Source organism: Propithecus coquereli, unplaced genomic scaffold (assembly GCF_000956105.1).
Source record: "Propithecus coquereli isolate 6110/MARCELLA unplaced genomic scaffold, Pcoq_1.0 Scaffold85, whole genome shotgun sequence".
Lineage (NCBI taxonomy): Eukaryota > Metazoa > Chordata > Mammalia > Primates > Indriidae > Propithecus > Propithecus coquereli.
In genome coordinates, this window is record NW_012154729.1 from 1634107 (window position 1) to 1661685 (window position 27579).

A 27579-nucleotide genomic window follows, 5' to 3' on the forward strand; every position below is an offset into this window, starting at 1 on the left:
GTGCTGCGTTATTTGTGATCATCTCTATCCTCCATCCCCAGTGGTTTCCATGTATTTTCTTTAAGTTCTCTATTCTTTACGGTTTCTAACTAATGTTGTCTGTTTGGTATCGCGCCTCTCATCACTCCTTGTTTCCCTCCAGCGTTCACATTCCTCTGGCTAAGCTAGTCTCTCTTTCCCTTTGTTCTGTTTTTCCATCCCTCTCACTTGTCTGTGTGGATTTCTTTCCCTTCTCCCTTCTCTTTTGGTTGGATTTCCCAGTAGGCGGTTTGCAGGCAAGCTTTAGAAATATCATTGGGACAAGCTGTTCTGTGATATTTCATTGAAAATAGCACTTATAAAGCTGTTTGCATTATATTTTTGCCAACAGATGGACCCAGAACATGGAATTGGTGGTGTTCTCAACCTGGCTTATTCTGAATGGGCGTTATAAAATCCAAAACAGGGGGACTTTGGATCCAATTAATGCCATTCATCATCTACTTAGATATATAGTATGAACAAATCCTTTGAGCCTATTTGTAGGGCAAATGTGTCTTTTAAGACTGATTTGGTCTAAATGAGCAATGATCTGTTTAATATCTTACCTTCTTTAATATAACTAATTTTAGATTATTTTTATTATGATCTTCATCCTCATCAATAAAATGGCACTTTAACCTCACATATCCACTATAGTTTATAGAACATTTTCATATAAATTATTTCATTTGATTTCATCGATTTCAGTGGAATCTATATTTCAGTGTCATGGATAAGGATATTGGCCCTCCAAAGGGCCTAAATTGTCCGACTGATTGGAGTTCCTTTCCATTACTTTGGTGTAATAGTTGTTTCCTCCAATCCTGTTCAGAGGTTAGAAAAATTCTCATGAAGTTGTACAACTGGACATATCTTTATGAATATGGAATTTATAGGTTCAAGGTTGTTTAAGCGCAGGTAACATTTTACACAGTGCCCCAATATGCGGAGAAGGAAAATGTATTCAGAAATTCCCTCTTCTTTTTCAGGCAGATTTGATCTAGTCTATTTGCTTCAAGAAATAAACCTCACTAAACCCAGCTCTAGATACATTTATTGTGATTTTTTCTCTCATTATATGAGGGTGTTTCTGGTACTTTTGTGTGTCTATTACATTTTCAGCATTTTTAACTATTTAGGGAAGACATTGTCCTATATATGTTAATAAAATTCATTACTAAACATAATTATTTTTACACCAATGTAAATTCTCTAATGTAAATGCACTAGGTCATTCAATGAATGAAAAACAAATTTCTTTCTACATATCTATGATGTGATCAACTCTAAGAGATATTACTTCATAAATCCTTCTCTACATATTTCATATCAGTTCAGTTTAGCTTTTCTTATTTTGGTAAACTTTTAAGAAAACTAGAGATACTATTAAAGCCCAAAATTTCATCTTGAATCTATTCCTTGGTGCTGTCATTATTTAAATGTTTATCTTTGTAACTGACTCCACCTTTCTTTCTCAGATGTTATAATGATGATTTAGGGGGGAAAATAAAGAAGAGGGAAAGTTAAGTAACTCACGAGGATGATGGTATTTAAATTAAAACCAATGCAGCCTGTAAATATATGTGTAATATTAATAGAACAATAACATGTGTGTGTGTGTGTGTGTGTGTGTGTGTGTATGAATGTATATTATATAAATTGGGAAAGAATATAAACTAGATTGGGCTACTCTTCCTCCTGCATCAGAGACTTTTGTGCATTACTTATTTCTCCATGTGAGTTATGAACTCTTCAGGCTCCTCATTCACTGTAGAGAGGAAGAAGTAGAAAATTCATGTGGAAATATTTATGAGGGAAAATTCGGGTAGGACATGTGGTTTCAGGAAAGTATATGGAGACTAGCGGGTGTACACGGAGGACAGACGGATTAGTAGAATAGGAGACTCCTGGTGTGTTCTGGCAAGTCATAGGTATGTCAGGGAGAGAAAATTGTTGAGAGCTGCTGTTCCAAAGAAAAGATAATTGTTGGTTAGAAGATAGAAGAGCCTATATTTTGATCACACGTTTAATCCTCCAAAGCGTTCGCTAATTCTGGCTTTCTATCTGGAAATGAAAGAAATGTGAAGTTAGATTGACTTATGGGTATTCAAGTACTTTTTTTCATTTACTAATTTGAAATTAATAACATGGTTGAAATGATAATTTCACTTTTAAAACTGATGTTGAGCCTTGAAAATAAAAATGCAACCCTTATACATGAGTTTACATTTCTTTGCCTGGGCATTAGTTAATGTGTTCAGTCTTTTATTGTGGGAAGAATGATATTGAATAGGTGAGATAAAGACAGAATTTTCTTGTTATTTACTGAAAAAAGATATTGCTTAGGTAGAGTATGTTAGGTTATGTTCGCTTTGCTTCCTGCATACTTTTGTCTAGTTTATTTTCTGGCAATTCTGCCTATAAATAGAGAGTATGTATTGTAACCAGGGAGTCCTTGCTTTCAATATGAGATAGGGCTGATGACACATTGCCTGTGTTTCTACTTAGTGTGTTAATTACTTGGAAGCTGCAGGCTTACCAGTGCTTTGTTGAATTTGTTTTTATTCAGCACATTTATTAACTCACTAAGTCACATCTGTTAGTTCTGCATCCTGTGTTTGATCTTTTCACCTTTGCTTCTTTGGATTCTTTCATGTTCTAAAATCACCCAGATTGTGAAACAACCTATTTTTAATTTATAGTGACTGAAATATTTATATGTCACTGGTTCCTCTTTGTTTCTTTTCAGTATATTAACCCACAAGGCTGAGTTTCTCTGCTTAGATGAACCCACAAGGCTGGATTTATTTACTTATAATTGAAAATAAAATTATTTTTACACTTGAAAAAAATGCTTGGAAAAATTATCTTTGAAAAAAATATTAAGTAGGTCTATTGACACACCAATTTTCATCTTTTTACCAAATAATTACGTTACTTGTGTTGCCTTTTTGTTTTTTTACTGTTTCCTGATGAAGCATCTTTTTTCCCCAATCGAAGAATCAAATACACCGATCTTAAGTATACAGTTTGATGAACTCCGACAATTATATATGTAGGTGTAACCTCACTTGAAGCAAGATATAGAGCATTGCCATTGCCCCAGAAAGTTTCTTTATACTCCTTTCTAATCAGGTGCCCTCATTCCTGCCTCAGGGGCAAGTACTTTCTGATTTTTATCATCGTATATTGGTATTGCCTATTCTTGAACTTTATATAAATGGAATCATACAGTGAGTATATTTTTATGTGTGTGTCAGTGTTTAGTTTATTTTGCTCACTGTAATGTTTTTGAAATTCATCCATGTTGTTCCTTTTTTGATGAGCTATATTCCATTGGATTAATATACTACAATTCCTTTATCCATTCTCCTGTTCATTGACACTTGAGTTGTTTCCTGTTGTTTACCATTATGAGTGAATATGTTGCAAATACGTGTATATAAGTCACTAGTCTCAAACTCCTGGGCTCACGTGTCTTCCCACCTCGGCCTCCCGAGTAGCTGGGACTATAGGCATGTACCACCCTGCCCGACTCAAGTCTTTTTATAGACATATGTTTTCATATAGAAACATAAGAGTGGAATTGTTGGGTCATAGGGCAGATGAAGAGCTAACTTTATAAAATACTTCCCTACAGTTTTCCAAAGTAGTTGTTCCATTTTATAATCACCAATAGCAATGTGTGAGAATTTTGGTTTCTCTACATTCTTGTTACATTTGTTTATTTTAGCCATTCTTATGGGTATGAAATGATTTCTCATAGTTTTAATTTGCATTTTTCTGGTGACTAATGATGCTGAGTACCTTTTCCTGTTTATTGTCCATTCTTATATCTTCTTTGGAGAAGAATCTGTCCACCTGTTTTTGTGAGGTTGTTCAACTTTCTAATTGTTGATTTATAGGAATTCTTTATAAATTCTCCTGTAATTCCAAAAGATATTGGTCCTTTGTCACATATATACACTGCAAATATTTTCCCCCAGGTTTTGATTTGCCTAAACATTTTCTCAAGTGCCTTTGATGAACAGAATAGTTTAATTTTGATGTAGGCCAATGTATTATTTTTTTCTTTTATAGTTAGTGTTTTATGTGACTTATCCAGATTGTGAATATATGCTCCCATTTTTTTTCTAGCTTACTGGGTCTGGCTTTTATATTTAAGTCTATAATCCATCTCAGATGGTTTTGTGTATCATGTGAGGTAGGGGTCAAGATTTGTTTTTTGCTACATGGAAAAAGACTTTCCTCATTGAGTTGAATTAATACTTTAGTATTATATATTAATTTCACTTTTCAATTGTTTATTGTTGGTATATAGAGATGCAATTGAGTTTTATATTACCTTTTTATTTATTTATTTATTTTTTCTTTTTTTTAATTTTAGCATATTATGGGGGTACAGATGTTTAGGTTATGTATGTTGCCCTTACTCTCCCTCCCCCCCAAGTCAGAGCTTCAAGCGTGTCCATCCCCCAGATGATGCACATTACACTCATTATGTATGCATATACCCATCCCCTCTTCCCCCCCCCACCTGCCCGACACCCAATAAATGTTATTCTTATATGTGCACTTAGGTGTTGATCAGTGAAACCAATTTGCTGGTGAGTACATGTGGTGCTTATGTTTTCATTCTTGGGATACTTCACTTAGTAGAATGGGTTCCAGCTCTATCCAGGAAAATACAAGAGGTGCTATATCACCATTGTTTCTTATAGCTTAATAGTACTCCATGGTACACATATACCACATTTTATTAATCCACTCATGTATTGATGGGGTTGTTTCCACATCTTGCAATTATCAATTGTGCTGTTATGAACATTCGAGTGCAGGTGTCTTTTTTATAGAGTGACTTTTGTCCTTTTGGGTAGATGCCCAGTAATGGGATTGCTGGATCAACTGGTAGTTCTACTTGTATCTCTTTAAGGTATCTCCATATTGCTTTCCACAGACGTTGCACTAGTTTGCAGTCCCAATTATATTACCTTTTTATTCAAAAGTTAGTATGGTTTTTGCTGTCAAAAATTAATTTTCATAAGGTTCTTTTGTGCCATCTGAGAATAATGATACTTTTACTTTTTTTCTAATCTTTATGCCTTTTATTTCTTTTTCTTATCACTGTGGCTGTAGTGAAATGATGCAATGAGGTGGTAAAATGAAAACTCCTTACTTCGTTTCCTATCTTTGGGGAAAGCAGCCAGTGTTTCAACTTGACTATAATATTGGCTATTAGTTTATTGTATGTACCCTTGGTTCTGTTAATGTGGCGAATTACATTGTTACATTTTTGCATGTTAGTATAAATAATACTTGGTTATGATGTTTTATACTTTTTATATAATTCTGGGTACAAGAGACACTTTGGATAAAGCATTAGTGGTGGATAGCTGGGTTTAGCTTAAGGGAGTCAAAGATGACTAATGATTTGAGCCTGGTTGACTGGGATTTTGAATTAATAGAGATAGGAAAGAATCAAACAGAAGCTCATTTTGATGAGGGAGAAGATGACATGATAAATTTGGTTTTGTAAACTTAGGGAATGTGAGGCATGATATACAAATTGAAAATATTGGTATGGAGTTCTGGAGAGAGATGAAGGCTTAAGATAAAGATTTTATCCTCATTTATAAAAATGGTGAAGGGAGACAGTACCAAAGACAGAATGCTGAGAAATGTTTAAACTATAGTATAATTTAATTAATTACATAATTAATTGTATAATTAATATTCATTTAACACCTAATATTCATGATTCTTTTTGGAATGAGTGTTATCTGTGTTTTAGAGATGAAGAAATTGAGAACCAGGGAATTTAAGTAACTTCTTCCCCTGTACTTTAGAAAGAAGGCCTTAGCAAAGGAGAGAGAGAAGAATCATTGAGAGGTATAAAAGAAGGAAGACAAATGTTACTGTGGATATAAAGGACAAAAGAGAAATTAGAAAAGAAGGGATTAGTTAACATTGTCAAGACCTGCAGGGAGATAGAGGACAAGGGAGACCAAAATGCCACTTTATTTGGTAATTAGGAGGGCAAAGACCTTCAAGAATGCAATTTCCTTCAATGGGAGACAGTAGAAGCTTAACATGCAAAGAGTTGAAGAGCAGGAAAAGAACAACACACTGATTGTAAATTAATATTTTGAATTGTTTGGTAAAATGAAAGAAGACAGTATGGCAGCATATAAAGGATGAGCAGAGTTGAGAAAACAGTTTTTGTGTTATTTCAGGATGTAGGAAATTAAACCTGGTTGCAGAGAATGGAAAAAGTGGAGACTAAAACTTGATTGGCGAGACATAAGTGATGGGGACTGAAATGTTAAATATTATAATAGGAGGTGTGTGTAAATCTAATTAGTTCCAAACTTAAACTGATATAACAGTTGACAAAACACTGGATTCTTGTTCTATGCTCTTGGTGGTGGTTTTAGCTGGGTGTGTTTTTCCACTCTTTTCCATGTTCATGACACAAATCAAGTCTAAAATAACAGAAGAGGGCTTTTGAGAAGTGACCCAAGGTGGAAGCAGAAAAAGAGGCTATTTTAGCACAACGCCACAGATAAGTTATCCAAATAGGTGCTTAATATTAAAGAGAGACTTTTAGTATAATGAATATAGGTGGATCCTAAGAGAATATCAATCTAGGAAATTTGAAATTCCATGCTGTGACGCGGATGCTCGTGTTTTCCCAGAAGTTATATGTTGAAACCTAATCCCCAGCTAGATAGTATTAAGAAGTGGGGCCTTTAGGAGATGATTAGGTCATGAGGGCAGAATTCTCATGAATGAGATTCATTCACTTATAAAAGAGGCCCATGGGAGCTTATTTACCCTTCCAAGGTGTGAGGGCACAGAAGGAAGTCGGCCGTCTGCAACCTGAAAGAGAGTCGCCACCAGAACCCGACAGTGCCGGCACCCTGATCTTGGACTTTACAGCCTCCAAGCTGTGAGAAATTCTATTTTTTATAAGCTATCCAGTTATTTATAAGCTATCCATGGTATTTTGTTATGGTAGCCAGAACAGACTAGGACATTCCAATTGTCTTTAGATGCTTCTGGTACCATCCAGACATCATCACATACTTAAAATCCCATTCTAAGTAAACTTCAACAAAATGAAGTGACTTAAGGCTGCATTCTTTTGTAGCTAAGAAGGGGCCATAGCAGAAAGAAACAAAGAGGCTATAAAGGTAAAGAAAAGAGAGAGAAAGATTAGACCTGTGGTCCCCAACCCCTAGGCCACGGCCTGGTACCAGTCTGTGGCCTGTTAGGAACCAGGCTGTGCGTCACTGCCTGAGCTCTGCCTGTCCGCCCATCTGTGGAAAAATTGTCTTCATGAAACCGGTCCCTGGTGCCAAAGAGATTGGGGACCACTGGATTAAAGGATCAGTGCTTTCAAGAGACTAAAGGAGATGATTTGAAGAAAGATGAGCCATTCCCGAATGCCTGCCCATGTTGCACTCTGTTTAGATCAGGTTCTAACTCAACCCGAAAGGAATAAATATTTTGGATATTCTTCTGGACCTGTGTGTGCTTAATGAGCTAATAATAAAGTGGTTTAATAATAAACCATACCATCTCTCTCTGCCATTATTAAGACTTTAGCACTGGGGTTACATAAAATTCTTGCCAAGCTAGAATAACATTTTTCTGGGCACTGTGGGGTTATAGAGTACATATGCTAAATTTTAAAATTAGAAATGAGAGTGGGTATGTAAAAAGCAGAGGCATATAACTCGGAAAGAGTACAGAATATTGTATTGGGTTGAAGCAAAAATAGATAAAGAATAAAAAGATCTTCAAAGAGATAGTCTTTAAAAAATATTTGTATTATTGAATATTGAGCCATTTACTTCTACTGAGTATGTGTTTCATTTATTTCTTATAAAAATTCTATCAGATAGTTTTTTTGATTTTTTTTTAATTTTACTGATTGGGCCTGAGGCTTAGAGAGGTTAAGTACTTTTCTCAGTGTTACATAGTCACGACTGGAAGAACTCTGATCTCCTAACTCCAATAGTCTTCCTATTAATGCTAATAAGCTCATTAGGGAAAAAATAATCAAGATGATATATTGATATTCCAGAGGGATGAAGCTTGAGAGGAGAATAATAGATTGGAAAAAGGAAGAAGAGCAGAAACATATATGGCCAAAATTTGTAGCCCAAAGGAAGGAAGCAAAGACTGCATTCAGTAATTTTGAGACTTGAAACAAAAACCGATGAGAAGGCCAAAACCAGAAAGATAATAATAATAGAAAATAATATTAGGTGAAACAAAGAGCAACATGGAAAGGAAAAAAATTCAGAAAGAAGTCAGTGGGATCCAACAATCGACTGGCAGTCCTCGACAAATACAAATTTCCCAGGAAGCTTTTTTAAAAAATGCCTGGGCTCCAGCCCTGCCCAATTAAATCAGTCTGTCTAAGGACAAGCATTTTTAGTGAGGCTTTCCTGGAAAAGCTATGGATAGTTTGTGAAAGTCATAGAGTCGTAAGCAAACTTTTATTTGTGAGCGGCTTTTTCTAAGAATTTAATTCCAACCTTTCTTCTGTCACATGCCCTTTGTGTTACCTTTCTGATCCTCTGTCAGCAAAGTGAGACTGGTACTTGCCTTGCCTAGTTGTCAGGGATGTGGTCAGGTTCAAAACAGGTGAAATGTGCCAAGGTGCTGTGTAAACTGTAGTGACCCACCTTATTATATAGTGGCGATGTTTGCCCACATTTGAAGTAAGACCTTTGAGTGACAAGGATCTCACTCTCTCTGTCTCATCCACAAGGGGCTCTGATGATGGCAACTTTTAGAAAATGTATATTGGAGCCTTTTTAAGTTCCCTAAATCATTTGAATCCTCTTAAGATGATCCTGATTAAATATGGAGTGATCCCCACTTCTAGCATCTCATTCCTTAGACGTATCTGCGCAAGAGAGCCACATGAAGTTCAAACCCCTGAAACTGGGAATATGAGAGAAATCAAAGAAGATAAATGGCATGGTACTGGGTCAGGCTGACCTCATGTAGGTGAGGCAAAAGCCGGAATCCAGAAAGCATCCACTATGAACTGTACCTTCCATTAATGATTAAAGTCCCCATCAATTTATATAGTGGTCATGTCAATCATATGTCAGTGAAATAGTATTAATCCTCATTTCTCTTCACTTGATGAAATACTGGCTGAATTTATCTACCAGGAATAATGGGACATTATTTGTAACTGACGCTTTCTACATGTAAAGAAATTATTTTCATCTCCTTTTCTAAGCATGAGATGCAATTCTGTATATTTTGTGCTTATATTGTCATTGATAGCAATAGACTTTATTAATATTGTGTTTTTCTTTTGTGTCATTCAGGTTTTTTCTTCCACATGCATAAAAATCTCAGTAGATGCCATTGTTTGGAGTATCTTTTTCCCTAGAGCATCTCTAGACAGTCTGAATAAGAACACGTTGATGAAAACATTCTCTGGGAAAAATTCCCTTGAAAAATAAAATGTTCATAAAGTAGAGTTGGCATTATTCCTTTAAATATCAAGTTGCAGACTAGAATTTGAAATATAATCTCATCCCTCCTATGTGGTCACTTGCTATTGACTTGCATGGGGAAGGTTAAAAGTCTCCAATTACCTGTGCCCCTAAATTCAAGGGAACCTATTTGACTACACAGTGAATAGTATACCTACTATATGAATCTGAAGATAATCATCTGAACTTCCTAATCTTGCCTGTTCTGAAATTCTGGAATTTAGCTATGAAAGTACCACAGAGCACATCATTACCTTGTTTATTTATTCATTGATTCAAAAAACATAGTTGAGTGCCTACCATATGCTGGGGATTTTAAGTTGTGTCTTGAGTATGACAATGACTAAGATATGGATTCTATCCTAAAAGAAGCTTTAATCAACCAAGGGATGCTACGCTCTAAACAGGCAACTTTTAGAATTTCACACAAAGATGGAGTTCATTGACTGAGAATGACCCAGGAGTCATCCTCAGACCTCTTCTCTTCTCAGCCTACATTCACCCTCCACGTGTTCTCATCCAATTCCAGAGCTTCAAAAAAGCTTTCTATATGCTGATTACTCCTAAATTTCTGTCTCCAGCCCTGACCACTTCCCTGGACTTCAGGCTCATACCAGCAAATACTCTAAATCTCAATAGGCTGTCTTAAGCTTAGCATGTATAGCACTAAACTTTTTATTTCAGTGAATGGCAGCTTAGGCTAAAGAACTCGACTCCATCTTTGAATCCTGTATTCCTCTCACACCTCACATACCATCCATCAGGCCAGCAGTTCTCAAAATGTGGTTCGGGACCCCTTGGCAGCCTCCGAAACCTTTTCAGAAGATCTGTGAGGTCAAAACTATTTTCATTATAATGCAAAGACATTTTGCCTTTTCCCACTTTTATTTGAAAATTAGTGCCAAATGGAGTTTTTCAGATGCTATATGGTGTATGATGACATCATAGCTCTGATGGCTAATGGGATATGTACACTTGTGTATTCTTATGTTTAAAAAATACCCCCATTTTAATTTTTAATATATTAAATATTAACAGATATGAATATCATGACTAAAACTCTTTAGTATTCTTAATAAATTTTAAGGGCATGAAGGGATCTTGAGACCAAAAATTTTAAAGATTGGCCTTCTAGCTTTTCTTTAAAAATATACCTTGAATCAGGCCTCTCTTACCATCTCTCTTCTGTCACTCACGTAAAATAAGCCATTAACATCTCTTGCCTGAACGTTTGAAAAAGCCTTCTGCCTTGTTTCCTGGCATTGGACAGAAAATTGTTGTCATTTTGTAACTCAGCAGCTACTCATATAAATCAGATTGCATGGTTCACCTGTTCAAGCTTCCGTAGGAAAGGTGTACAACACCCTTGATAATCTGACTCTTTAACATCTTAACCTGTCTCCCATCATTCTGCACCTAGCTCATTTTACTCCAGCCATGGTATCTTCCTCGTATTACACTTAGACAAAGCGAACGGCTCCTGCCTTAGGTTCTTTATACTTATTGACTTGTCTGGAATGCCCTTCTCCCAGAGACTTATCACAGCTCATTATCATCCTTCCTTCAGGTTATCACTCAAATGCTTCCTTATGGGAGATGCCTTCTTTGACCATTGAATATAAAGTAGCTACCTCTTCACTCTCTATCTCCCTTATGCTATTTTCCTTTATAGCGTTTTTCACTCTTGAATTAACATTGTATGTTGATTTGGGGTCTTTCTTAGCAACTTAAATGGATGTTCCATGACAATAGGAATTTCTCTTTCTTCCTCTTTCCCTTTCCTATGCCCCTCCCTCCCTCCTTTCTTCCTTCCTTTTTTAAAAATTAATGCTCAAGCCCAACATCTAGAACAGTGCCCGGTACATAATTGGTGCTCAATAAGTATTATTTGAATTAATTAACTGGGTATGGTTGGGAAAAGAGCAAATGAAGACTATTCTAGGAAGGGAGGGGATCCTCAAATTGACCTTATATTTGAGTAGCAGTTAAACAGGTGAGGTGGCAGTGTCTTTGTTTTGTGTTGCTGTATAGCAGCAGTCCCAACCTTTTGGCACTAGGGACCGGAAGACAAGTTTTCCACTGAGGGGGATGGGTGGGGGAGGCAGAGCTCAGGTGGTGATGCGAGCGGTGGGGGGGCAGCTGCAGAGATGAAGCTTCGCTCACTGCCCCCACCACTGGTCACCTCCTCCCCACCCTACCCCCCCGCCCGGCTCCATTTCATAAGTTTCAGGGAAGACAGTTTTTCCACGGGACAGGGATGGGGGTGTGTGGCTCTGAGGCCTGGTCTCTAGCAGTACCGGTCTGTGGGTGGCAGGGGGTGGGGAAGTGGGGGAGGGTGTTCGGAGCTACAGCTTAGAATACTTGAGACTGGGTGACTTATAAAGAAAAGAGGTTCATTTAGCTCATGTTTTGTAGCTGGGAAGCACAGGGATTGTGGTGTTGGCATCTGCTTGGCTTCCACTGCTGCATCACGACATGGCAGAAGGTCAAAGGGGAAGCTGACAAGTAAAAAGAGGCAAAACTTGAGGGGCATCCTGGTTTTATAACAACCCTGGGAACTAATCCACTCCTGTGAGAACCAGTCTCCCCAGAGCGAGAACTCATTCGCTACCGTGAGAACAGCACCAAGCCATTCATGAGGGATCCTCCCCCATGACCCAAACACCTCCCGTTAGACCCCATCTCCCGCCCCCTGCCACACTGGGGATCAGATTTCAACGTAAGTTTTGGTGGGGATGAGCAAACCATATTCAAAGCATAGCAGGCAGTTATACAGTCTAGGGAGCAGGACAGGATGATAAAGTATTTATAATCTTTTGACTTAAATGCTATGCTCAATTCATCATAGGACATTCTAGTAATAAGGAAGTCCCAAGCAGATATTCTATCCTTCTTCTCTTAATTGGAATGTCCTAATATCTATGGAGTACTCATTCTATAAATGATGTTCTTGGAAAAAATGTTCCCAATATATTGGGGACATACAGGGTTAAACAACTTCTTTGCTGAATGATTTTTCAGAGCCTTCCCTGGCTACCACTCCTGTATACCCATTAATATATTTTACAACTAGTGTTCCATAAAATATAATTTGGGAAACATGGTCTAGGGCATTTCATAGACTTTTTTTTATAGCTAAGCCTAGCAATTCCATTTTGGTTTGATTTTCCCACTCATCTTGCACAAATGCACACTGTTGAGAAAGGGAACGCCCTGACACAGAAATAAATGTGTCGTTTATTTAGTATGTTACAGAGTGGTAGCTATACATTGTCTACAGTACTCTGAGCAACAATATGAGATTGAGAGGAACATTTGGATCTCCATCTTATGTATGAGGAAAGGTAACATAAGTATCTGTATATTATGCCATGTTGAAAACAAGTTTTAAATCAATGGTGCTAAATGCCTAAAACTGGAAAAAAGTAATTAGAAGGACTTATAATTTTCCCTATAAGACAGTATTATTTTAGCATCATCCAATTTTACATTAATTGAACTCACTTCAATAAGTTTGTTTTAAGCACTCTATTAGACATGATGAGGAATAAAAAAATTTCACAATTGTTTGGGTTTAGGAGACAAATCGACCACACTGCTTGCTTTCTCTCAGAGATTCAATTCAGAACCAATTGATAGATAGGGTCTCTGTATCCTTCCCTCTCTTCCTTCCTTCTTCCCTCCTTCCTTCCTTCCTTTTTTTTTTTTTTAATGAAATGCTCAATCCCAACACCTAGAACAGTGGTTGGTACATAACTGGTGCTCAGTAACTACTATTTGAATGGACGAATTGAAATCAAATGCCATACTCTTTATTATTATTGGTAGAACTGTTTGGACAATATGATTCTAGCTATGAGGCTGAAAGTTCTTGCTGTAATTTTGTCCTCGAATCAGACGTACATCCCCACCAGTCACCAGCACAGTTAGACAACCTGCATAGTGATTTTACCAGAGAAGAGCAGAAAACATATTCATTGAGCAATAAACATATTCATTCTGACCTGCTGGCTCTGAAGAAGAGAAACCCAGAAGAGGCAGTGATGAACATGCTTAGTTCCTTCTGCAGTCATTTTATAGCTAAATAACTCTAATTCCTTAGGGGATAAATGAATAAAGGGTGGGGGAATAAGCCAAAAATGTTACTTTCATAGAATTCCCTTCTTGTGGAGACACGAAGCCAGGGAACAGAAGTTTAGCCCCACGATAAGCTAATAACATATATTTCATTTGGTCAAGTAACCTGGAGTGTTTGGAAGATAAGATTCACCACACTTACTTGCCCAACGCCAAAATCATCATCTGTTTCCAAAAATATGTTCTTCCTTCCTTATATCGACTGATTGCACTGCTATCTACTCAGTTACACAAGCCAGAGATCTGAGTTTCCCTAGGCTCCTCCCTTTCCCTCTCTCCCCGTCTCTAATTAGCCACCAAAGCATGTATGTCACTTCTGTTTCCTGAGTATCTTCCAAAGCTTTCTTCTTCTCCTACTCCCACCGCAACTGTCTCAATTCTTTTGAGTAAATTACTGAAATAGCTCCCACAATGGTTCCCTTGCTATCATTCTCATCTGCCTCTAATTTATCCTCTACATTTCTCACAGAGTGATCTTCATGTTTTTTTTAATTGTTATTATTTTATATTTTGAAACAATCCCAAACTCATGGCAAACCTAGAAAGACAACACAAAGGTCTTGTTTTCCTACAGCTATTTGTAAGTTGTCTACCTAATGCCTCATTAGCTCCCAATACTTGAGCATGTTATTTCTTACAAATAAGGACATTTATCTATAACTAAAAAACAACCATCAAAATCACATCATTAATTTTGATATATTACTACCATTTAATCTTAAGACTCCATTCAAATTTCACCAGTTGTCCTACTAATATCTTTTATGGTAAAAGTATTTATTTCAGAATCACACATTGCATTTAGTTGTCATTTCTCTTTAATCTCCTTCAATCTGGAACAATTTCCTCACTCTTAACTTTTAAAATCATCATATATTTGAACATCACAGATCATCTATATTGTAGAATGTTCCCCAATTTGGGTTTGTCTCATGTTTCCTCATAATTAGGTTCAGGGTATACATCTTTGTCAGAAAGGTGCAGAAGTTACTCTGTTTTTTTCTTATTGCATCCTGTCAGGTGGTACATGCTTTTGATTTGTCATAATGTTCGTCTTGATCACTTGAGTAAGGTTGTGTCTTTCAGACTTCTCTACTGTAAAATTACTCTTTCCCTTCTGAAATGTCTAAGTATTTGTGGGGATGTATTTTGAAACTACATTAATATCCCATTTTTCATAAACATTCAATTTATTCATTTATTTATTCATATCTGCAGACACCATGGTTTCTCATTTTATTGAATGAGTTATACTCCACTACTATCATTATTTATTTTCATACTTAAATTATTCAGGGATTTGCCAAAGGGAGCCCTCCTGTGTCCTTTTAACTTATCTCCATCATTCTTTGAACACTTTCTTGCTTAAAACATCAAGATATTCTAGGTTTACCTCTTATATACTTTTCCAATTCCAAATATGGAATCAGCCATCTCTCCAGGAAGCTTTATTTTCTTTTAGTGTAAAATGGTAGTCAGATGCCAATATTTTGGCACTAAGTATACTCATTGCTATTGGGATGTCACTGTTCCCAGGCTCCCTCAGTGGTCAGGGCTGGGCAATATTTGTATATATGCACAGTATGTATATGCATGTATGTATTTGGGAGTGGGTGTGTATACACAAATACACACACACTTACATCTATATTTCTATGTCCACAAATGTTGAGAACCGTGAGTTCACAGAGATAATGTGATTTCACTCTGAACACCGCAGAATTCATTTCCATATTTGTAATTTTATTCTCTGACAGTCAGAAACCTCGCTTCCATTATCTGTAGTGTATTGAGTTATTTCATCAGGTCCTGACTCCTATTTAGGGTCATCCCCAAATGTGGACATTGGCCTCATTCCAATTAGTCTCCAACCGCACACCAGCACCCCCCAATGGACGCCATCTTCACCCTGCTCAGGGTTAGACATACCACACCTCCCTCCTCCTCACCTTGCATGTGCTCCAACTCCCTACTCCAGGAAGACCCCTGGTGCATCCCCTCCTCACCCTTACAGTACTTGGACTCTCGACCCTGGCTGCCCTCCATAGGTGGACGCCCTCCTTACACTGCCAGTGTGAGGATACACTCCTCATTCTGCTGGGGCTCTGTCTCCTAGTGCCAGGTTTCTTCCCCTGTGTAGAGAATATTCTTATTACACTGTCAACCTGGTCATGTTATTCACTTTTATAAAACCCTTCAGGGCTTATTACCTTCATGACAACATTCACACTTCTCATTCAGTAAGGCATAAAAGTTCCTTCATGTTCTGGCACTGGACTCCTGTTTATGACCACCATCCCCAACAAGCAGTCATACGAAATTCCTGCAACTCTCCAAAGGAAACTTGTTCTTTCACACTCTCTGATATAGTCTAGAGTGCGTGTCCCTCTTTCTCTACCTGGTTAATTTCTGTTCTTCCTTTAGGAGAGGATCTGAACATCAGTTAGTGTAACGCTTTCCTACCCCATCTTCAATGAGATACCCTTGTCCATTCATCCATTTCACTCATATTTGCTGAGTGTGTCCCACATACCAGGCTTCATGGTAGGTACAGGGACTATAACAGTGAGCAACACAAAAGAGGTCCCTGTCCTCAAGGAGCTTCTGTTCCAGAGAAGGGATATAATCAATGATCAAGTAAACAATAAATAATGACTATAACTTCAGATTGTGATAAGTACTGTGAATGAACTAAACAAAACAAAACAATATTTGGAAGAGGAGCCAGTCCTTTAGATCAGAGAAAACCTCTATGAAGAGGTAGTATTTGAACTGGAACATGAATAAAGAGGAATGGCCAGCCATGCAAAGAGTCAGGGGGAGAATGACCCAGGGAAAGGAAATAGCAATACAAGGACCCTGATGAGAACATGAACTTGTAATAGAGGAACAGACAGAAGGCATGCACGATGCAGCACAGTATCAGGACTATGAAATGAGGCCAGAGAAGATAGAGAGCCAATGAGGTCATGGTAATAAGGGTAGATTTTACTCCAAGTGCAATTAGAAGCCCTTGAAGGGCTTTAAGCAAGGATGTGACATGATTTTACTGAGTAGAGAATACCTTATGGAGAGCAAAGCAAGGGAAACAATGAGGAGGCTTTGTCGCTGTCCAGGAGAGAGAATGCAGCTGATTGGATCAGGGTGATGCAGTGGAGGTATAGAGAAATGGATGGTTCTGAGACATGTTTTCAAGTAGAACCCACAATCTTTACTGTAGAGTTGCATTCAGGGATATAGAATATGAATCAAGCCTGCCCAGGTTTCCGGCTTGAGCTGCTGTGAAAATCATGATGCCATTTACTGAAATAGTGAGATCTGTGCAAAATTCAGGATTTTTTGTTGTGTTTGTTTTGTTTTGGTGTTGCTGGGTTACTTAGTAAGGATCAAAGTTCTGTTTGGGGTATAGAAAGTTTGAGATACCTTCTGGAGGTCATGTAGATAGTTAGCTATGAGGGTTTCTAGTCCTTCTGCTATGCTTCCTCAGCATTATGTGTGTTCTTCCATATAATTTTTAAATGTGTATTATAAGAGTCTATTTTTACATCAAAAAGATAGGAACATTTTAGAAAAGTATATTAATTGCATTATTATTTATAAAAACAGAAATTGCAAATGATCCCCCACTAGTCTGTGAAATTTCTCTTTTTTTATTCTTGGTGTTTAAGTAAAGAAGTTGACCATGAATATTTGCTGAATGGACATAGGAGTAATTGACATAATTTGACATGAATTCTCAGAAGAGTTGTTTGAGACATCAAGCCATAAATGCTAACTTCAATCACGTCAAGTACCAAACCATATTAAAATTTTGTTTAAGATTATTTTTGTCTCAAATATTTCTTGAACATCAAAAAGATACTTTTAAATCCTTTTCCATTTTCTATTGGATTCTATAAAAAAATAACAAAGATATCAACACAGCTAGCTATATAATAATTGCAATTATAATGAAATAATAAATTAAGAGGATAATTAAGTTAGTGAAAATATGTGAAAGAAAAGACTATTTCAAATAAGTTAAATTATATAAACAGACATTAGGCAATGCACTCTAATGAAATATTGACAGTGATTAATAACAGCTCTCCGAGAGGCATTTTTTTATCTTTTCATCCTTACACTTCCTCTTTCTCCCTTCTGTCACAACAGTCGCAAATGATTAGCTCAGCAATCATTTCTTTATTAACTAGTAAAATGTATGAAAAGATAGAGACACAGGCTGTCAGTATTTCAAACTTGATCTTAGAGACACTAGCATTTACTTAACATAAAAACTGTGAAAGTATTACCAAAGGAAAACATAAATAGCCTTGACTACCTAAAAGTTGTTACATTGTATCAAAAAAATCTCATTTAAAATAGATAGCAAGTAACAAATGAGATAGAGATACTTATAATAAATATAGACAATTAAATTTTTAATATTTTAATATACAAAGAGCTCTTACAAGATGGTCAAGAAGACTAACATGTCCATGGAAAAAATACAGGCAAATAATATGAACAGATGATTCAAGAAAGAAAAAGATGAATATTTACTAAACAAAAGGAGAAACTGTCTTAACAGCACTGTCAAAGAAATGTAAAATAAAATTATAACATTTAACCTAAAAAGTACTTAAGACTTTTATTTTAATGAAAATAAATCCTTGTGCTTAGTAAGTGTGTGGTAAACTCATGGCGATACAGGCATAGACTGATGGTGGAAATGTTTCCCTAAATCTTCTTGGTAATGGGAATCAAGGGTCTTGGAAACTATTGATAATATTTTTAGTCTAGTAATTTCTCATCTGTACCAATGAAATGCTCAGAAACAGGGAAAAAACCTATAAAATGTATTCTTGTAGCACTATTTTTATTTTTATTTATTTTTTATTTTTTTATTTTAGCATATTACAGGGGTACAAATGTTTAGGTTACATATATTGCCTTTGCCCCACCCAAGTGAGAGCTTCAAGCGTGTCCATCCCCCAGATGGTGCACACTGCACCCATTAGGTGTGAATATACCCACCCCCTTCTCCCCCCTCCCACCTGCCCTGCACCTGATGAATGTTACTACTATATGTGCACATATGTATTGATTGGTTAATACCAATTTGATGGTGAGTGTGTGTGGTGCTTGTTTTTCCATTCTTGTTATACTTCACTTAGTAGAATGGGTTCCAGCTCTATCCAAGATAATACAAAAGGTGCTAGATCACCATTGCTTTTTGTGGCTGAATAGAACTCCATGCTATACATATGCCACATTTTATTAATCCACTCATGTATTGATAGGCACTTGGGCTGTTTCCACATCTTTGCAGTTGTGAATTGTGCAGCACTATTTTTAGCAGCAAGAATTGGAATAAAAATTTTTGTTTGAATGGAAGATGGAATATTAAAAATATTAAATAGTATTTGAAAACTAATTGAATCATATGGGTAACTATAAAAATTAACTAATATGTTAATTTAAAATAAAGATTAATGTGTATAATTTGCAAATTTGAAATATATATGAGTATATGTGTGTGTATGTATATAAAATGAATGATTTAAATTTTTCTTTATGGTGGGTGTATGTGTGTTTTCTTCAAATTTGCTTCTGCTACCTGTATAGGAGTGAAAAAAAATCATTCAAATCAAATAAGACATGTAAAACTCAGATTGTTTCTCAAAGTGATACTCCATTTTTTCCAAACCTATCCATTCATTTCCTAGCTTTAAAACCTAGCTAAGCCCAGGTTTGATCACTCTTGTTTGATCAAACTTAACGTCATCAAACTTTATGACCAGGCTCCTATCCATTTCTAGAGCAACATCTTAAGCCTCATTCCTCTCCTCTTCCGTATATCCCAACTCTAGACTTACTTAATTTTCTCCAAAGCACCATGTTCTCTCAAAACATAGGAAGATGTTTCTGCCTGGAACACTGCTCCAAACTCTTCTCTTTTCCATCCCCTAATCCTTGGTCTGGCCATCTTTTATTCATCTTTCTGGACTCCACTTAGATATAAAGCATTAGGAACAAAGAGGGTTTTTATATTGATAAAGTGCATAATGCATAAAAAGCTATATAGTAGTCACAAACCTTATTATCCTACGTATTATATTACACTGAAATAAATACAAGAGCAATAGTTTGTATATTCATATATATATATATATATGTATATATGCAACAGTAAATAGTGAGAATTGTTTCATTTATTTTCAGGTAAATTAGAAAAAAAGCCTGCTACAGAAATTAAATAAATGAATTCATAATCTTTATTTAACATCATACAATCTTATCAGGGCCCTTAACACGACTCAGCAGACCTGAATTTCTCCAGTCAGCTTGCATGCCAGCTTTCTCAGTGACTCTTTGTAAGTTTTCTCAGATGCCCAATTTTCCTCCTATCCTATTATGGATAGCTTAGCCCTCACTTCACAGGGAAATTGGAAGTCATCAATGGAAGAATTACCGCAATACTTTGCCAAAATCTTTTTATTTATTTATTTTGAGACAGAGTCTCACTCTGTTGCCCAGAGTAGAGTGCCATGGTGTCAGCCTAGCTCACAGCAACCTCAAACTCCTGGGCTCAAGCGATCCTCCTGCCTCAGCCTCCCGAGTAGCTAGGACTACAGGCATGCGCCACCATGCCCGGCTAATTTTTTCTATATAGATTTTTAGTTGTCCAAATAATTTCTTTCTATTTTTAGTAGAGATGGGGGGGGTCTCACTCTTGCTCAGGCTGGTCTCTAACTCATGACCTTGAGCGATCCACCCGCCTCGGCCTCCCAGAGTACTAGGATTACAGGTGTGAGCCACCGCGCCCGGCCGCCAAAATCTTTTTAAAACCTCCATGAACCCATAATTTCTTCTCTCATCCTATTAAAATGGAGTTTTTCCTCTACCTCTCTATACCAAATTTCCCACATATTCTCTAAATTCCACCCGTGCCTTCTCCTCAATTCCTTTTGTTCCTGTCCCTTTAACATATCTCTATCACCTCATTTCCAACAGCATTTCAATATGCTTAAGTCAATGCCATCATAAAAAAGATATCTCCCTTAGCTATACGAATTTTCTTCCATTTCACAAACTTCTGGAAAGATGTGGCCACGCTTGCTCTGCTCCTCATTTTTGTATTCCAAACGCACCCAGCCACCTTTTCGTTCCTTACGTGTGCTGTCTACTTTTTCCTGCCTCAGGATCATAGCATCTGATGTTCCCTCTGACTTGGACGCTTCATTGCAACCCATTCACGCTGCTTCCACCTAGTTAATTTCTACATCTCCTTCAGGTGGCAGCTGAAATGTCATTTCCTTAAAGAAGTCTTTCCTTACATCCCAAGTTGGGTTAGATCCCTGGTTATATGTCTTCCTAGCATCTTCTACTTCTTCATAGAACTTTTCACTTCTCCATTCCGTATCTACCTTTTTCACTAGAATACGAGGTCCTTGAGGGAAAGAACAGTGTCTGCCTTGAGCCCTCATTCCTCCAAATCAGAGATAGGTGGGCTGTTTAGAAAAGTTTTACCAGGGCTTTTGCCACTCGTTTCCTATTAGAGACCTCCCTGAAAGTTTCTACTTAAAGCAATCACTGAAATTTCCAGGGCAGCTGTCTTAAACGCTGATAAAATAAGCCTGAGTACTGTATTATATTGTGTAGTGCTGGTTATTTCCCTTTAACCTGGTAAGTGGAGAAGGTGACAGAGCCACGCAGGAGCAGTCCCAGCAGAGGAATTTTTTTGTGCTGATTCTTCTCTGTGTTTGGTGAAGCTACTACACCTCGGTACGTTTACATCCAGCTTTATGTTTTACTTGGGTTCTGTTCTAAAGCAAAATATGTCTGATGACTAGTTTCTGCCTCGAAAGCTGCTATTTGGTGTTTCCCATTGATGCTTCTAGCAACCTCCTAACTCTCTGCTTGTGTAAAGCCAACCCCAGAGGCTTTACCTCCTCATGCCATGCTTTCTAAAACAGCGTATCACAATTAATCGCAAAGTACCTTCTCTTTTTCCCCAGCTCTGTGCTCCCTCATTGCCTTGAGCCCTCATTCCTCCAAATCAGAGATGGGGGGCACTGTTTAGAGACGTTTTACCAGGGCCTTTGCTGCTTATTTCCCATTAGAGACCCCCCTGAATGTTTCAACTTACAGTAGTCACTGAAATTTCCAGGGCAGCTGTCTTAAACGCTAATAAAATGAGTCGGAGTACTGTATTTTCTTAGAAACCTACTGAGTTCTTCTCTTCCTTCAACCCTCATCCCTGCAAATTGTAACGTATCAGGGAGATTCTGCCAGAGTTTTCTCTGTTTAATCTGGTGATTCTACCATTTATTTGGAGGACTGTGTTATGATTTAATTCATCAATGTCTTCTTCCAATTGGGTCCCATTTGTGCTAAATCTTACAGTAAGGGAAGAAAATAAATATTTATCACTGCTTTATTCCAAGTTAGGCATTATCATAGTGTTTCATTTATATTATCTCAATCCAGACAATAATTCTATGGGGAAGGTTATATAATCCCCATTTTACAGATGTGAATACCAAACTGTAAATACTAGCATTATGATCTGAATTCAGTTCTACCTTGTTCCAAATACCATTCTGTCTCCCAAATGTGTTATCAGTAAGTTTTACTCATAGGAACTAGTAGGAAACACAAAGGTGCTCTTTAATTTAGGATACCAGTGAATCATGTGTTAGCTCAATTTGCTTACTGAAGAAATTTGTTTCATCTGAAGATGAAGAAAGGACTTTTACAGACCATTTCAGAATTTAATGATTTTGTTTCTTTAAGGGAAATCCAAACAAAATTTCTATATAAATCATGCCAGTTCTTGATTATCTAGAAATTGATTACTCAGTTTCTTTTTTTCTTTTTAACATTTGCTTTATATCTTTATATCCCTTCCTATCAGCCTTTTGAATATTCCTTTGCCAGAGATGGGTCAGGGAGAAACAAAAAATTTCTATTAATGAGCATTTTGATAACTTTTTTCCTACTTAGTAAAAAAAGAAGTTGAAATTGTTAGTTCAAATTAATTGTAATACTTATCTTTTAAAAAATTATCCCTATTGTAGCATGACATAAATTCCTATGATACTGATTACATTTACTCCAAGAGAAGTTCTATAATTCTTAAAACTTCATGTCATCTTAAATTTATCCATATAAGTACTTATATTGTCACATGTTTCTGGTTTAAACCCTAATTTTCTTCTACCTACTATTTCATTTCTTACTTGGTGATAATCCTCATAGCAATTGCTTTTACAAATACTCTGGGGAAAATATTCCTTTAAACTATCATTTTTTTTACTTACAAAAAAAAAGCCCTGTAATTTCTGTTATATAGGACGAAATTTTGGATAATTATAGAAAAAAGGTAGCATAGTACAATGGAAAGTGTATTCATGTCTGTGAAGTATTGAGAGAACTGGATTCTAAAACTGTCAGAAAGTTACTGAGTATCCTTTGTGAAGTTTCAATTTTTCCATCTGTATAATGTGGTAAATAATACTTATGCTGTGTTGTGGGATTTACATGGAAAAAATATGTAGGATACTTGGCACAACATGTATTTAATGGATGCTATTATTATTAAGGAAATGACTTAAATTAAGAATTACAAAGCAGAATGGCCTTTGATAGGTTAAAAAGCAATGCATGCTTTTATTTATAAATGTTTTCTTTCACGTATACAGTGATGTGAGCTTCGTATTTTGGCTGCTGAGAACATATCTTCTGTAAATCATTACATAATTATGTCCTGCTGTTCTTAAACTGAAACTGAAAGAAAAAAAAAGACTCAAATTACCTACATCAGGAATAAGACGGGGATATCACTACAGAACCTGCAGATAGCAAAAGGATAATAAAGGAATATTACAAACCACTGTACACACATAAATTTGACAACTTAGTTTAAATAGATCCATTCTTCTCAAAACTAACTACCACAATTCACCTGATATGAAATAGATAATGCAAATAGCACTACAACTATTAAGGAGATTGAATTCATAATCTAAAATCCTTTTTAAAAAGAAATATCCAAACCCACATGGTTTTGCTAGAGAATTATAACAAATGTTTAAAGAGTAAACACTAATTCTAAATAATCTTGTCTTGAAAACAGAAGAGGAGAGAATATTTCCCAATTCATTTTATGAAGCTAATATTCCCCTGATTTTCAAATGTACACAGAGTGCACACACACACACACATTATAGAACAATATCCCTCATGAATATAGGCAAAAAATTTCTTAATAAAATATTGCAAATATTAATAGAATTAAGCAATACATAAAGAGAATTATATATTATTACCAAGTGAAGTTTATTTCAGGGTATAAGACTGGTTCAATATTTGAAAATCAATAAAGAAGAAAATTCACATAACCATATAAATTGGTGCAGAGAAAGCATTCAACAAAATTCAACACTCATCGAATTAAAAAAAAACTTCTCTGAAGAATAGAAATAGAGGGGAACTTCCTCAGCTTGATAAAGAGCACCTATAAAAAATCAATAGCAAACATTATACTTAATGGTAAAAATCTGAATACTTTTTAAGAGTGGGAACAAGGCAAGGATGTCCACTTTCCTCACCACTGTTATTCAACATAGTGCTGGAAGTTCTAGCCTGTGCAATAAAGAAAAACTAAAAGGAAATAAAAAGCATACAGATTGGAAAGAAGGAAATGAAACTTCCTATTTACTGATGACATGATTATCTCTGTAGAAGTCCCAAGGAATCTACAAAAATCCCCTACTACTAATGAGTTTAGCAAGGTCACAAGATGCAAGATAAACATAAAAAATCAATTGTATTTCCATGAACTAGCAAAGAACATGTGGGCACATAAATTAATACAATATCATCTATAATCAGAAACACATACCCAAAAGAAATAATTAGATTTAAATATAACACTTTTACTATGCTCCCCCATATTATTTTTGATATCAAAATTTATATGGTTTTGTAATTTGTATCTCCTGACAATTTTAGCTATAGCTGTTTTAATAGATTCGTCTATTAACTGTTGTACTAGAAATAAAATTGCTCTATACATCACCATTCAGTTCAGAGTATTCTGAATATGACTGTGTATAGTGGACACCATTGTTGAGTTTTGTGATTTTTGTATGTTTGATGTTACTAATTAGTGGCCTTTTGATACAGCTTAAAGAATTCCCTTTAGTAATTTCTGTAAGGCAGTCCTGGTGATGATGAACTCCCTTAGCTTTTGTTTGTTTGGGAAAGTTATTATTTCTCCCTTATTTCTGAAGGACAGCTTAACCAGGTATTCTTGGTTGGAAAGTTTTTTCCTCAGCATGTTGAATATATCAGCCTACTCTTTCCTAGCCTGCAGGGTTTCTGCTGCTAAATCTGCTTATAATTGTATTGTGACTCCCCTGTATGTGATATGTTTCTTATCTCTTGCTACTTTCAGAATTTTTTTCTTTCTATTTGATTTTTGGTAGTTTGATTATTATGTGCCCTGATGAGCTCCTCTTTAACATGTACAGAACTTGTATACCTAAAGAAGTGAAAAGACATAGTGGATTAGAAGACTCAATATAGTAAAGATACAAATTGTCCCCAAATTGATATTCAGTTTTAATGTAATTCCTATAAAATCCCAGCAAGATTTTTTTTTGTAGATATAGAAAAGATTATTCTAATATTTACATAGAAACATAAAGGAACTCATTAAAGCAATTTTGAAAGAGAAGAATAAAGAAAAATCAGTTTATCCAATTTCAAGATTGATTTTATAGCTGTAGAACTTACGATGGCATGGTATTATTAACAAAGGGATAGACACATAGATAAATGGAACAGAAGAGAGAATCCAGAAACATACTCACACAAATAAACCCAACTGATTTTTGACTAAGGTAAAAAAGCAATTCAGTGGAGGAAAGATAGATTGGCACTGAAAAAGTTGTACCCACATAGGCAAAAAAAAATTTGAAATTTGATCTAAGACTCGCATCTTATACAAAAACTAACTCAAAATGGATACCTGACTTTAATGAAAATGTAAAACTATAAAAATTTTAGAAAATATAGGAGAAAATCTTTCAGATCTACAGCTAGGCAAAGAATTCTCATACTTGATATCAAACACATAATCCATAAAAAGAAAAACTGATAAATTATTTTTCATTGAGATTAAAAACAATTGCTCTGTGAAAGACGCTGTTAAGTATATGAGAAAACAAGCTACAGATTGGAAAAAATCATTTGTAAATCACAGATCTGACAAAGTAGTGGTATCTAGAGCATATAAAGAACTCTCAAAATTCAACACTATGAAAACCATACAGTTAGAAAATGGTCAAAAGGCATGAAGACACATTTTATTGCAGAGGATATACAGATGACAAGCACATGAAAAGTTGTTCAACATCATTAATTGTTAGGGAAATACAAATTAAAACCACATGAGATATCACTCTACACCTATCTGAATGACTAAAATAAAAGACAGTGACAACACTAAATGTTGGCAAGGATACAGAGACGCTCATACATTGCTCGTGGAAATGTAAAATGGTACAGCACTTCTGGAAAACAGTTTGGCAGTTTCTTAAAACACTAGGCATTTAACTATCATACCACCCAGCATTTGTACTCCTGGGAATTTATCCCAGATAAATGAAAACATGTTCCCCCAAAACCTGCACACAAATATTTATAGCAGCATTATTCATAATAGCTGAAAATTGAAAACAACCCAGATGTCCTTCAATGGGTGAATGGTTAAACAACCATTCCATTGAATACTACCCAGCAATAAAAAGGAGCAAGCTACTGATACAGGCAACAGCTTGGATGAATCTCTAGAAAATGATGCTGAGTTAGAAAAGCCAATCCTGAAAGGTTCCATGCTATCTGATTCTGTTTATGTAGCATTCTTGACATGACAAAATTATAGAAATAGATACAGATAAGTGGTTACCAGGAGTGAAGGTGGAGGTGGGGGCAAAAGAGAAGTAAGTGTGGCTGCAGAAGGGCAGTAAGAGGGATTTTGGGGCGATGGAATTGTTGTTTCTTGATTCTTGTTGTGATATTACACTATAGTTTTGTGAGACAGTACCATTGAAGGAAACTAGGAAAAGGGCACAGGAGATCTTTCTGTGTTATTTCTTACAACTGCATGTGCATCTGCAATTACTGAAAATAAAAAAAAAATTTAAAATTTAAGCTATTATTTAAAAAAAGCAATGTGCACCTTTATTTGTAAAAATTTCTTTTTTCACCCACACAGTAATATGTGTTTCTTATTTTGGCTGCTCAGAATACATCTTCTATAATCCATTGCATAATTACTTCCTGCTGTTCTTAAAATGAAACAAATCATTTAAAATTATTTTTTTTAAAAAAGAATCTAAATGTGGGAAATAAAGCTGGTCTTACTCTTTAATTTTGGACACATTCGAATTTGACGTGAGCATCTCTGAAATATTGACGTATAAATATTTGAAATACCTAATTCGAAAAGTAATTTTTGCAAGATAGTCATAAATATATTTCAATGCTGGGAAAAGCTTCTGTGAGGACAGACTCCATGGTTTGGAGTTCAAAATGCTCTGCAGTTCTATAATATCTATATTGCGTCCAGAACTACTTAACACAGTTATTGAATAAAACTAGAATAAAAACTAAAACTTTTATTATCCTCTCATGTCTATATGTAGTCTTGCGAATGAAGGTTTCAATAACATATATGAATAAACTAAATCATATGAAGAAATATATATTTCATATTTTCCATCTAACAAACTTTACACACATGGTTATATATGTTAAATACTAGGAATATACTAACAATTTTATAATTTGTCTTTAAATAACAGAGTATATATATTAATCCATAGTCAAATATCTCTATATA

The 27579-nt window shown here is 35.8% G+C and overlaps 1 protein-coding gene across 3 annotated transcripts in view; it reads left to right on the top strand.

Moving 5' to 3' along the window:
- The window catches only part of ANKS1B (ankyrin repeat and sterile alpha motif domain containing 1B), a 1021409-nt gene that overhangs the window by 400198 nt on the left and 593632 nt on the right, over positions 1-27579 (top strand). The gene's annotated exons all lie outside the window — the stretch shown is intronic.